The sequence below is a fragment of the Elephas maximus genome, chromosome 21 (assembly GCF_024166365.1).
Source record: "Elephas maximus indicus isolate mEleMax1 chromosome 21, mEleMax1 primary haplotype, whole genome shotgun sequence".
In the NCBI taxonomy this organism is placed as follows: domain Eukaryota; kingdom Metazoa; phylum Chordata; class Mammalia; order Proboscidea; family Elephantidae; genus Elephas; species Elephas maximus.
Genome location: NC_064839.1, coordinates 16,115,063 through 16,127,204, shown reverse-complemented (window position 1 = coordinate 16,127,204; position 12,142 = coordinate 16,115,063). Strand labels below are relative to the sequence as shown.

Genomic DNA, 12,142 nt, shown 5'->3' with positions numbered 1-12,142 from the left:
TTCTTTTTCTTGCCATAGTGCTCTAGCTAGGACTTCCAGCACAATTTTAAATAGGAGTGGTGATAAAGAGCATCCTTGTCTTCTTCCTGTTCTCAAGGGGAATGTTTTTAGCCTCTCTCCATTAAGAGTGATGTTGACTTTTGGTTTTGCATAGATGCCCTTCATTATGTTGAGAAATTTCCCTTCTATACCCATTTTATTGAGAGTTTTTTTTATCAGGAATGGGTGTTGGACTTTGTGGAATGCCTTTTCTGTGTCGACTGAGATGATCATGTGGTTCTTTTCTTTCCTTTTATTTATGTGGTGGATTACGTTGATTGATTTTCTAACATTAAACCAGCCTTGCATGCCTGATATGAAGCCTGCTTGGCCATGGTGTGTTATTTTTTTGATATGATGCTGCATTCTGTTGGCTAGAATTTTGTTGAGAATTTTGCATCTATATTCATGAGAGATATTGGTCTGTAATTTTCTTTTTTTGTGGTGTCTTTGCCTGGTTTTGGTATCAGGGTTATCTTGGTTCATAAAATGAATTTGGAAGTATCACTTCCTTGTCTATGTTCTGAAATAGTTTGAGTAGTACGGGCGTAAGCTCTTCTCTAAATGTTTGGTAGAATTCTCCAGTGAAGCCATTTGGGCCAGGGCTTTTTTTTTGTTGTTGGGAGTTTTTCTTTTTTTTTAAATTACCTTTTCAATCTCTTATTATGGGTCTGTTCAGATTTTCAACATCATTTGGTGTTAGTTTGGGTAGGTAGTGTGTTTCTAGAAATGTATCCATTTCCTCTAGGTTTTCAAATTTCTTGGAGTATAATTTTTCATAATACTCTGTTATGGTCCTTGTTATTGCAGCTGGGTCTGTTGTAACATCTCCCCCGTTTCATTTCTTGTTTGGGTTATTTGCATCCTCTCCTGTTTTCCTTTTGTCAGTTTGGCCAGTGGTTTGTCGATTTTGTTGATCCTTTCAAAGAAACAACTTTTGGTTTTGTTGATTCTTTCTATTGTTTTTCTATTCTCTATTTCATTTATTTCTGTTCTGATCTTTATTATTTCCTTTGTACTGGTGGCTCAGAGCTTCTTTTGCTTTTCTCTTTCTATTTGTTCTAGTTGTGTAGCTAGAGTGTTGATTTTGTCCCTTCTTTTTTGATATGTGCATCTATTGCTATAAATTGACTTCTGAGGACTGCCTTTGCTGTGTCCCAAAGGTTTTGGTATGATGTGTTTTCATTCTCATTTGATTCTAAGAATTTTTTGATTCCATCTCTTCATATTTTCTATTACCCAGTTAGTTTTTAAGGAGGGTGTTATTCAGCTTCCATGTAATTGATTTTTTTTTTTTTCATTGCTCTTCCTGTTGTTAATTTCTACTTTGATGGCATTGTGGTCAGAGAAGATACTTTGTATTATCTCAGTGTTTTGGATTTTGTTGAGGGTTGCTCTGCGGCCTAAGATGTGGTCTATTCTGAAGAACGTTCCAAGTGTGCTGGAAAAGAATGTGTACTTTGCAGCTGTTGGGTGGAGTGTTCTATGTATGTCTATGAGATCAAGCTGGCTGATTGTGCCCTTTAGCTCTTCTGTAACTTTGTTGAGTTTCTTTCTAGATATTCTGTCCTTTACTGAGAGTGGTGTGTTGAAGTGTCCTACTTTGATTTTGGAACTGTCAATTTCTGTTCTCAGTGCTGCTAGAGTTTGTTTTATGTATTTTGGAGCCCTGTCATTGGGTGTGTAGATGTTTGTTATGGTTAAGTCTTCATGATGAATCATCTCTTTAATCATTATATAGTGCCCTTCTTTGTCTTTTATGGTGGATTTTGTTTTAAAGTCTATTTTATCTGAGATTAGTATTGCCACTCCTGCTCTTTTTTGGAAGTTATTTGCTTGATATTTTTTTTTCCATCCTTTGATTTTCAATAAATTTACATCTTTGTTTCTAAGGTGTGTCTCTCATAGACAGCATATTGATGGATCCTGTTTTCTTTTTTAATCGATTCTGTCACTCTCTGTCTCTTTATGGGTGCATTTAGGCCATTTACATTCAGTGAAATTATTGATTGGTGCGAGGTTATTGCTGTCATTGTGTAGTGCTTTTTTTTTGTGATGCTGATGTTTTCTTATTTCCTCTTATTCTCCTATGCGAAATTCTTTTTTGTTTGTGGCTTTCTTTTTCATTACTTTTGTTTTTGTTGAGACTTTTTGTTTTTCTTCTTTATTTTGATGAGTAGGTTTGTTAACTTTCTTTGTGGTTACCTTAAACTTTCCCTTATCTTCCTAGGTTTGAACCAGTCTATTATTAGTTGGTATCGCCTTGCCTTCCTCTCCAATAGAAAGTTCCATATCTACACCATTTATTCCCTCTTTTATTGTTCTGACGTTGTCATTCACAGATTAACCTCTCTGGTTGTCTGTTGTATTTCTTTTGGTTTTGGATAGTCCTTGACAGTTCATTTCCTAGGTTGGTATCTGGCTGGTACAATCTTGCATCCTAGATTCGGGCTGTGGTCTGATGTTTGTTCTCAGACTGAAGGATTCCCTTTAATAATTCTTGTAAGTTTGGTTTGGTTTTTACATATTCCAATGTCATGGATTGAATTATGTCTCCCCAAAGATGTGTGTTTCAACTTGGTTAGGCCATGATTCCCAGTATTCTGTGGTTGTCCTCCATTTTTTTTATTATAATTTTATGTTGAGAGGATTAGGGTAGGATTGTAACACCACCCTTACTCAGGTCATCTCTTCGATCCAATGTAAGTGGAGTTTCCCTGGGATGTGGCCTGCACCACCTTTTATCTCTCAAGAGATTAAAGGGAAGCAAGCAGAGAGTTTGGAACTTCATACCACCAAGAAAGCAGCATCAGGAGCAGAGTGCATCCTTTGGACCTGGGTCCCTGTGCCTGAGAAGCTCCTCGACCATAGGAAGGTTGATGACAAGGAATCTTCCTCCAGAGCCAACAGAGAAAAGCTGTCTCCTGGAGCTGACACTCTGAATTTGGACTTGTAAACTACTACACTGTGAGAGAATAAACTTCTCTTTGTTAAAGCCATACACTTGTGGTATTTCTATTATGGCAGCACTAGATAACTGAAAACTGAGACACCCTTAATTTCTGTTTATCTGTAAATGTCCTAATTTCACTATCATATTTGAACAGGAGGTTTGCAGGATGTATTTTATGTATATGTATATATATATATATACTATTCTTGGTTGGCAATTTTTTCCTTTCAAGGTTTTATATATGTCATCCCATTGCCTTCTTACCTGCATGTTTTCTGCCTAACAATCAGAGCTTAGTCTTATTCTTTCTCCTCTGTATGTGACTCAAGCTGCTCTCAGGACTTTTTCTTTGTCTTTAGTTTTAGCAAGTGTGATTATGATATATTTTGGTAATTTTCTTTTGGGGTCAATAATATATGCGATTCGTTGAGCTTCTTGGATGGTCAGCTTTTCATCTTTCGTGATATTAGGGAAGTTTTCTGTCAGCAGTACTTCAGTGATCCTTTCTGTGTTCTCCATTTTCTCCCCCTGTTCTGGAACTCCGATCACTTGCAAATTTTTGCTTTTAATTGTATCCCACATAATTCTCAGGGTTTCTTCATTTTTCTTTTCTTTCTTTTTTTTTTTTTTTTTCTGATTTTTCCTCAGAGTTGTATCCAAGTGTTTGTCTTCAATTTCGCTGATCCTGTCTTCCATTATTTCAAACCTGCTCCTCAGCCCTTCTATGACATTGTCCATTTCTCAAATCTTATTTATCTTTTGGATTTCTAATTGTTGTTTTTGTATGATTTCAAGTTGTGAATTTATTTTAGCATTTTTTATTCTTACTTTTTTTGGTATTTTCCATGAATTTGTCTATTTTTTCCTCATTTTTGTCTGCTTTTTGCTTCAGCTCTTGGATAGATATGAATATTAGAGATTTGAATTCCATGTCAGGTAGTTCTAGTGCCTTTTCTTCTACTGGAACGTCACCGGGTGTTTTATTTTGGATGCCTACTGGAACCATCCTTTTTTTTTTTTTTTAATGTGATATTGTCTGCTGTGTTCAGGACATTCAGTAGTTGTTTTCTTCGTTTATTGATTACAGATCTGTTTGTTTCATCCTGCTTTTTAATTAATTTTGTTATGTCTGAGCAGGCAGACTGTGTGTTCTTTGTTGTTTGCTCGTCTGTGGTCACAATACTTTTCAGCTCTCTTTCCAATGGGCAGGTCCAGTGGCTCAGCTATGCTGTAACCGGGCAGGTCCAGCTGAAGGGGAGGGGCTGGGATGGGTTGTTTGTGACACATACTAGGGGCGACAGGGTGGGCCAAGAATCAGTGCTGGGTAGGTTCTGGTAGGCCGTGCATGTGCTGCTTGGGGGTGTGATGTTCAGTGCAAGGTGCAGGTAGGCAGGAAAGAGGAGGGAGGTTGTGATGTGTGGAGCTAATGGGGGGAGGGTATGGGAAAGAGTGGAGAGAGAAACAGGAGCCAAAAACAAACAAATAAAAAGAGTGCCAAGGGAGCTCACCATTGGAATGGAGATATGAGAAACCAAGAAATGGAGAAAAACAAAAAGGAAAAAAAGAAACAAGGTAACTAGATAAAAATTTGAAAAGAAAAAGAAAAGACAAACTCCCAGGGTTCCCACCAGTTCGGCTGCAAAGACCAGGGAGTAGCTCCCAGGCTGCACAGCATAGCCTGACCAGAGGGGTATAGATGTCACACAGTGCCAGGTATTGAGGAGACAAGAAAAGAATGTAAGTACAGAGAGACAAGACCTGAGAAATGAAGAAAGACAGAAAGGAAAGAGGGGGAAAAAAAAAGAAGAGAAAAAAGAAATGCCCCCAGGGATTCCACCGACTGTGGAAGTGGCTCCTAAGTCATGCAGTGCAGCCCCGCTAGAAGGGGCTTCAAGCCGTGAAAAGAAAAAGAAAACAAACAAAGCAGAACAGAACAAAGCAAAACAAAACAAAGCAAAAAAGAAAGAGAAGAGCCCTGGGGGGATCCCACCAGCATGGTGTCTTGGGCTGGGGCATCGTTCCCCAGTTGAGCAGTGCTTCACAGCCTTTCAAGAAGAAGCAAAGATGGCACATGGAGCCAGGTGTTGGAGAGAAGGGGCAGGGGAGGTGGTGGGAGGCATGGAAGAAACCAAAAGAAACAGCAACAGACAAATGGCACTCAGGTAGCTGACCAGCGTGGGCGGGGCAAATCCAAGTGGCCTGGGAGGAAGCAGTTGCCTCCCGGCCAAGAGATTGCAGCATTTGGGAAGCAGAGGAGGCTGAGGGGTGGGGTGGGGTAGAAGGGTGGGGTTAGCTGACTACTGGGTGCCCTGTCTCCTGTTGGGAACTTTGTGAAGCTGCTTTCCTGTACTCTCTGTCCACCGATCTTGTGTGCGGGGTGAATCCAAGTGGCACAGATGCTGCACTTCCCGGCCAGCAGAGCCACCGCTGCCAGCCAGGAAGCATGGAAGTAGAGCAGTGGGGAGAGGATGAGGGGTGGGAAAGCATGTATTGCTAGTTACCAGGTACTCTGTCTCCTGCTGGGAGCCCGGTGAAGCTGCTTTCCCATGCTCCCTGTCTGCCGATCCTCCCATAGGAGTTCAAGATGGCAGATCCGTGCTACGTTACCTGACAGAGAATCTCCGTATGTATTTCTCCCCCCTCTCTGTCTCTGTAGGTTTCTTATTCCATTCGGTGCTTGGCTGAGTTCTTTATCTCTTCATTTAACACTTTGGTTTCCAGGAGTGATGTTTGTCTGTGTCTTACTTAGTTTTTCAGGTCTTTGCTGTGGAGGGACGGCGTTGTGCTTCTGTCTATGGTGCCATGTTGGCTGGAAGTCCAGTTGTGAGGATTTTTGTTTTCTTTGTGTTGAGGCGTAATTCATATTGAAGGCTGTAGCTTTTGATCTTCATCAGTAAGTGCTTCAAGTCGCCTTCACTTTGAGCAAGGAAGGTTTTGTCATCTGCATATCACAGGTTGTTAATGAGTCTTTCTCCAGTCCTGATATCCCATTCTTCTTCATATCGTTCAGCTTCTCGGATTGTTGCTCATGATACAGATTGAATAAAATAAAAAACCAAACCCATTGCTGTCGAGTCAATTCTGATTGGTAGTGGCCCTCTAGGACAGAGTAGAACTGCCCCATAGGGTTTCCAAGGAGTGGCTGCTGGATTCAAACTCCCGATGTTGTAATTGCCAGCCATGGCTCTTCACCACTGTAGCACCAGGGCTCCTACAGATTGAATAGGTATGATGAAAGGATACAGCCCTGACACACACCATTCCTGACATTAAACTACACAGTATTCCCTTGTTATTTTTGAATGATTGTCTCTAAATCCTCATAAGCACAATTAAGTGTTCTGGAATTCTCATTCTTCACAATGTTATCCATAATTCGCTATGATCCACACCATTGAATGCCTTTGCGTAGTCAATAAAACAGAGGTAAGCATTTTTCTGGTATTCTCTGCTTTCAGCCATGAGCTGTCTGACAGCAACAACGATATCCCTCATTCCACATCCTCTTCTGAATCCAGCTTGAATTTCTGGCAGCTCCCTGTCGATATACTGCTGCAGTGCTTTTGAATGGTCTTTAGAAAAATTTTATTTGAATGTGATATTAATGATATTGTTTGTTAATTTCCACATTCAGTTGGATCACCATTCTTGGGAATAGGAATAAATATGGATCTTGTCCAGTTGGATGGCCAGGTAGCTGTCTTCTAAATTTCTTGGCATAGATGAGTGAGCACTTCCAGTGCTACATCCATTTGTTGAGACATCTCAACTGGTATTCTGTCAATTCCCAGAGGCTTATTTTTTGCCAACACCTTCAGTACAGTTTGGATCTCTTCCTTCAGTACCAGTGGTTCCTGATCATATGCTACCTCTTGAAATGGTTGAATGTCGATTAAGTCTTTTTAGTATATTGACTCTATGCATTCCTTCTGTCTTCTTTTGATGCTTCCTGTGTCGTTTAATATTTTCCCTATTGAATTCTTCAGTATTGCAACTCGAGGCTTGAATTTTTTCTTCAATTCTTTCACCTTGAGAAATGCCGTGTTCTACCCTTTCGGTTTTCTATTTCCATTTCTTGCACATGTTATTATAATACTTTACTTTGTCTTCTTGTCTATATATCAAGAAATGGCTCATATGTTTGTAGATGCTGGATGGTCCTAAGCCTATGGGTCAGGCTGGAGGCTTCTGAGTCATGTAGCTGCAGGGGTTTCCAAGGCTGTAAATCTCTACAGAAGCAATTGCCACATCTTTCTCCCTTGGAGCTGCTGGTCATTTCAAAATCTAATCAGGGACATAAAATGTTTGGTAGAATTCTCCAGTGAAGCTGTCTGGGCCAGGGTTTTTTTTTTAGAGTTGGCAGTTGGAATCCACCAACTTCTCCTTGGAAGCCCTATGGGGCAGTTCTGCTTTGTCCTATAGATTGCTATGAGTTAGAATTGACTTGATGGCAACAAGTGTGGTTTCTGGTTTTGGAATCTTTATTATTTCCTTTCTTCTGGTGACTACAGGCTTCTTTTGCTGCTGTTTTTCTATTTGTTGGCATTGTAAGGCTAAGATATTGATTTTGGCTCTTTCTTCCTTTTTAATATGTGCATTTATTACTATAAACTGACCTCTGAGCACTGTTTTTGCTGTGTTCAAAGGTTTTATGTTGTTTTTTCATTCTTGTTTGATGCTAGGAATTTTTTAATTTCTTTTTTTATTTCTTCTATTACCCTGTGATTTTTAAGTAGGGTGTTATTCATTTTCCATATATTTGATTTTTTCCTTGTTCTTCCTGTCATTGATTTCTAATTTTATATTGTTATGATCGGTGAAGATGCTTTGTATTATTTTGATGCTTGCACTGTACCTAACATATCATCTGTTCGGGAGAATGATCCATGTGCACTGGAAAAGGATGTGTATTGTGCTGTTGTTGGGTGGAGTGTTCTGTATATGTCTGTGTGATCAAGCTGGTTGATTGTGTTGTTTAGATTTTCTGTATCTTTGGTCAGTTTCTTTCTAGTTGTTCTGTCCTTTATTGAAAGTGGTGTGTTATTGTCTCCTGGTATTATGGAGTTGTCTGCTTCTCTTTTCAATTCTTTTGGAGTTTGTTTTATATATTTCGGAGCTCTGTCATTGTGTCCGTAGATTAGTTATTATAGTTATGTCCTCTTGGTGGATTTACCTTTGTCATGGAGTGAATTGTATTCCCCAAAAATAGATATATCAATTTGGCTAGGCCATGATTCCCAGTATTGTGTGATTGTCCACCATTTTGTCATCTGATGTGATTTTCCTTTTTGTTGTAAATCCTACCTCTATGATGTTAATGAGGTGGGATAGGCCGCAGTTAATGTTATTGAGGCAGGACTCAATCTACAAGATTGTATTGTGCCTTGAGCCAATCTCTTTGAGATATAAAAGAAAGAAATGAGCAGAGAGACTGGGTGACCTCATATCACCAAGAAAGCAGTGCCAGGAGCAGAGCATGTCCTTTGGACCTGGGGTTCCTTCATGGAAAGCCTCCTAGTCTGGGGGAAGATTGATGACAAGGACCTTCCTCCAGAGCCAACAGAGAAAACCTTCCCCTGGAGCTGATGCCCTGAATTTGGACTTCTAGCCTGCTGGGCTGTGAGAGATTAAACTTCTGTTTGTTAAAACCATCCACTTGTGGTATTTCTGTTACAGCAGCACTAGATGACCAAGACAACCCTTTAATCATTATGTAAAGCCCTTTCTTTTCTTTTATGCTGGTTTTTGCCTTAAAGTCTTTTTTTATCAGAGATTAATATTGCCATTTCTGGTCTTTTTTGGTTATTGTTTGGTTGATATGTTTTTTCTCATCCCTTGATTTTTAGCTTATTTTTATCTTTGTGTCTAAGGTATGTTTTGTAAGCAGCATATTGATGAGCAAGAGCTTATTACCCAGTAAGCGTGATACACACTGGCTTACAGTAAGCAGGGTGAAACTGTGCAGTACAGATTAGTAAGTAAGCACAGTTACTCCTGTGCATACTTTGCTTATTGAGTAATCTGTCCCTGTTGATGGGTCATTTTTTTTATCCATCCTGCCACTCTTGACTTGTACATTTGGTCCATTTGCATTCAGTGTAACTACTGATAGGTATGAATTTACTGCTGTCATTTTGTTGTGGGGTTTTGAAGACTTCTTTGTTGTGTGTACTTTTCTGTGCTCAGTTCTTATTGGTTATGGATTTTCTTTGCTGCTTTTGATTTTGTGTTTACTGAGTCTTTATGATTTTCTTCTTTTTTATTTTGGTGAATATGTTTATTAATTTTCTTCATGATTACCTGAAATTTACTATTATCTTAAAAAAAACAGCCTGCTGTATGTTGATACCGCCTTGACTTCCTCTCTGTATGGAAGTCATTTATTCCTCCTTTTGTTTTGAAATTGTGATTTGCAGATTGATGTCTCTGATTCCCTGTTTTCAGTCTTACACTTTATTTTATTTTTGAATATTCTTTATCTGGGTTGGTATCTGAGTGATGTTTTCATGTGTCTTATTCCCAGGTTGTTATCTGACATTGTTGATTCTCTGTCCAAATGACTCTTTTTAGTATTTTTTGTAAGGTTGGTCTGGTTTTTGCAAATTCTCTTAATTTCTGTTTATCTGGAAATGTCCTACTTTTGCCATGGTACTTGAGAGACAATTTTGCTGGATGTATAATTCTTGGCTAGCAGATTTTTTCTTTCAGGGTTGTATATGTCATGCCATTGCCTTCTTGCCTGCATGGTTTCTGCCAAGAAATCAGAGCTTAGTCTTGTTTGTTCCCCTTTGTAGGTAACATTTTGTTTTGTCTGAGCTGCTCTCAGGATTCTTTGTCTTTAGTTTTGGAAAGTTTGATTATGATATGTCTCGGTGATTTTCTTCTGGGACCTATCCTATATTGGTTTCATTGAGCTTCTTGGATGGGTATCTTCTCATCTTTCATGATATTAGGGAAGTTTTCTGCAAGCAAGTCTTCAAAAATTTTCTCTGTGCTTTTTGTTTTTTTGTCTTTTCCTGTTCTGGAATTTTGATCGTGTGTAAATTATCCTTTTTGATAGTGTCCCACGTAATTCCTATGCTGTTTTCAATTTTCTTCATTCATTTTTCTGATTGTTCCTCTAACAAATCAGTATCAAGGTGATTTGTTATTTCGCTGATTCTGTCTTCCATTGATTCAATTCTACTCCTTTATCCTTCCACTGAGTTATCTACTTCTGAAATTCTAGTGTTGATCTTCTGGATTTCTAGTTGCTGTTTTTCTAAGGTTTCTACTTGTCTATGTATTTTGTCATTGTGTTCTTGTATTGTTCTCCTGAGTTCCTCTAGCATTTTATCTTTGTTTTCCTTGGTTTTGTCTGTGTATTCCTTTATCTCTTTGAGGATCCTATATATAAGTCTTCTGAATTCTTTATCAGGTAGCTTGATTGCCATTTTTTTTTCTTAGGAAAGTTTTCTGGTCCTTTGTTTTGGTCACTTGCTTGAGCCATCTTGTCCCGTTTCTTTATGTGATTTGATATTGTCTGTTGTCTTCAAGGAGTTAAGGTGTTATATTTATTTATTGATTGTATGTTTGCTTGCTTCATTTTGATTTTTGTTTTGTTTTGATATACCCAGGTTGGTGGAGTTTGCATGCTATTCTGGTCTCTGGTCTGGTAGCACTGGAGTGTTCACCACCTTTCTCCAGGTAAGGAGGGCAGTTGCTGGTAGTGTGTGAGTCTCTGTGTTTGTCATGTCGGGTGGCTGGACAGGCATTGGCTGCCATCTATCATCTGCTTAGTGGTATGGGAGTGGGCAGTAACACTTTTCAAGTGGATAGGATGGTGGGTGTGGTGGCTGCTGTGGGAAAGTGGGGGTAGAGTCACCATCACTCACCAGGTAAGGGGGAAGGGAGTTTAGAGGGTTGAGGGGACTGTGTGGTGGGTGGGCAGGAGCACTGGAATGTGGTCACCACTGCTAACCAGGTGGGAGGGTTGGGTGGTGGGCAGGCGAGCACATGGGCTGGCAGTTACCACCACTTGCTGGGTGTGGGAGGGATGGGAGGTGGGTGACGGACTGTTGAGTGCCTGGGCACACAGTCACCGCTGCTTGCCTGGTTGGGGGTTTGGGCAGTGGAAGGCTAGTGCACTAGCGTGCAGGGGCTTGGTTGCTGCCACTCACTCGGTTGGGGGGGAGGTGGGTGATGGGCAGGCTAGTGTGTGGGCATGTGGTCACTGCCACTTGCTGGGCCAGGGAGGGGGCAAGTGATGGGCAGGTGAGCATGCGGTCACACACTGCTACTTGTCAAGTGGGTGAGAAGGGTGACAGATGGGGCTATGTGTGTGTCAGGGGAGAGGAGTTTCGAATTGTGGTTCTTGATTGGGCAGGGTGTTTGGGCTATGGGATTTTACGCTGCTTAAGATTGGGAGGGTGGGGTAGGGGGAGCATACTCATTGGTCTATAGATGTGGGTATCTGGGCTCTTCGTGTTTGCTGTAGCTTGCAGTCAGGACCTGCCCTGCTCAAGTGCTGGGAGAGAAGGTCTGCTTAGAGTCCTGTTGGGTGAGTCATCTCCCTCTGAGGCTCCATGGGTCAATTGCTTAGTGAGGGCCACCCACCCTAATGGTCAGGTACCACTGCTTGTGCGTATACCTGACTCTGAATTCTAGGCCTCTCCCTGTTCTGTGGGCAGCTGGCTCCTGTACTTCTCATCCTCCTTTCTGTGTTTTCCCTCTTTAGATCTGGATCATGTTCCACTCACCTTGAATCCCTCCATGTGTGTCTACGTAGTTTGTCTCTTTTTGAGAATACTGTGAAGTTGCCTTCCTTTACTCCGTACCCGGGATTGCTTTTGACTTTGTCTCAAGATGACCATGCTGAGCTGGGATGGGTAGCAGAGCACCTCTGCTCCATGGTAGTCCTCATTTGCTGTGTTCATTCAATTTCTTCTTCCAATCGGTGGTCAATTCAATTCTTTGTCATTCCTTTTGATGTTCAGAGTTTTAAAATTATTGTAGCCATTTTGTTATACTGTTTTGTGTGTGTGTTGTTAAACATTCTACATTTAAAATAGTCTGTTGTGTCTTGAAATCACCTCGACTTCCTCACCATATGGAAAATTTATAATTATACCATTTGTTCCCCCTTTTGTTTTGATATTGTTGTTGATTACA

At 40.4% G+C, this 12,142-nt stretch overlaps 1 long non-coding RNA gene across 1 annotated transcript in view; it reads left to right on the top strand.

Moving 5' to 3' along the window:
* The window catches only part of LOC126064542 (uncharacterized), a 34,772-nt gene extending 22,964 nt beyond the window's left edge, over window positions 1–11,808 (top strand). The window contains exons 2-4 of the long non-coding RNA XR_007514569.1: window positions 10,609–10,678; window positions 11,469–11,531; window positions 11,709–11,808. This is a non-coding gene — a long non-coding RNA (uncharacterized LOC126064542). The remainder of the gene's footprint in view (window positions 1–10,608; window positions 10,679–11,468; window positions 11,532–11,708) is intronic.
* The last annotated feature ends 334 nt before the right edge of the window (window positions 11,809–12,142 follow it).